The sequence below is a fragment of the Carcharhinus amblyrhynchos genome, chromosome 23 (assembly GCF_965287045.1).
Source record: "Carcharhinus amblyrhynchos chromosome 23, sCarAmb.v2.hapA, whole genome shotgun sequence".
Taxonomy (NCBI): Eukaryota; Metazoa; Chordata; class Chondrichthyes; order Carcharhiniformes; family Carcharhinidae; genus Carcharhinus; species Carcharhinus amblyrhynchos.
The window spans coordinates 2105513-2106954 of NC_137346.1; positions in this window are offsets into that span (position 1 = coordinate 2105513).

Consider the following 1442-nt stretch of genomic DNA (forward strand, 5'->3'; position numbering starts at 1 on the left):
CAGTTCCCTGAGCTCAGCCTCGGACACTCGGACCCGCTCCAGACAGTCCGCCATCTTGTGGCGGCCCCGGACTACATCCCCCAGCATGCAGCGGGCGGAGCGCCGGGTCAGGGGTCAGAGGGCGGCGGTCAGGGGGTGGAGCTGCCGCAGTACGTCACAGAGAGCACAGCTTCCCCCCGCCCTCACCGCCTCTGTGCCTCCCCCCCCCTCCCCCCCGCCTCCTCCTCCCTCTGCCCCCCTCTGCCCCCCGGCCCTCTGCCCCCTCCCCCTGCCCCCTCTCCCTGCCCCCTCCCCCTGCCCCCCCTCTCCCTCTGCCCCCTCCCCCTGCCCCCTCTCCCCTGCCCCCCTCCCCCTGCCCCCCCTCTCCCTCTGCCCCCTCTCCCCCTCCCTCCCCCCCGCCTCCTCTCCTCTGCCCCCTGCCCCCTCTCTCCCTCTGCCCCCTCTGCCCCCTCCCCCTGCCCTCTCTCCCTCTGCCCCCTCTCCCCCTGCCCCCCCTCTCCCTCTGCCCCTCTCCCCCTCCCCCTGCCCCCCTCCCCCTCCCCCTGCCCCCCTCCCCTGCCCCCCTCCCCCTGCCCCCTCCCCCTGCCCTCTCTCCCTCTGCCCCCTCTCCCCCTGCCCCCCCTCCTCCCTCTGCCTCCCCCTCCCCCTGCCCCCCCTCCCTCTGCCCCCTCTCCCCCTCCCCCCCCCCCTCCCCCTCCCCCTGCCCCCTCTCCCTCTGCCCCCCCTCCCCCTGCCCCCTCCCCCTGCCCCTCCCTGCCCCCTCTCCCCCTGCCCCTCTCTCCCTCTGCCCCCTCCCCCTGCCCTCTCTCCCTCTGCCCCCTCTCCCCTGCCAGTTTCTGAAGTTAGACTCAACCCCAACTCTGACATTTGAATCTGGTATTTGGGTGAGCATAATGTATCTGACTGTAGATATGAGGCAAGTGAGTCACGAGGAAGCTTTTGGCTTTTATCAGACAAAGTTTATTCATGAACACAGAGAGAACATAACAAAAATGAATTAGCACAACGAGTGAAATCCTTTGGGGAAGAGTGATCATAATATGGTAGAATTCTTCATTAAGATGAAGAGTGACACAGTTAAGTCTGAGACTAGGGTCCTGAACTTGAGGAAAGCTAACTTTGATGATATAAGATGTGCATTGGCTTGGATAAGCTGTCAAAGGATACTTAAGGGTTGACAGTGGGTAGGCAATGACAGACATTGGGGAACACTTTTTTAAAATTCATTCATGGGACATGGATGTCACTGGCTGGCCAGCATTTATTGAAAGAAGTCTCACAACACCAGTCTAAAGTCCAACAGGTTTATTTGATAGTAAACGCCACAAGCCTTCGGAACATGCTGTTCCTTCGTCAGGTGAGTGGAGAGTTCTGTACAGAACAATTTTGGAACAGTGTGTTCCAAAAGCTAGTGGCGTTTGCTACCAAATAAACCTGTTGAA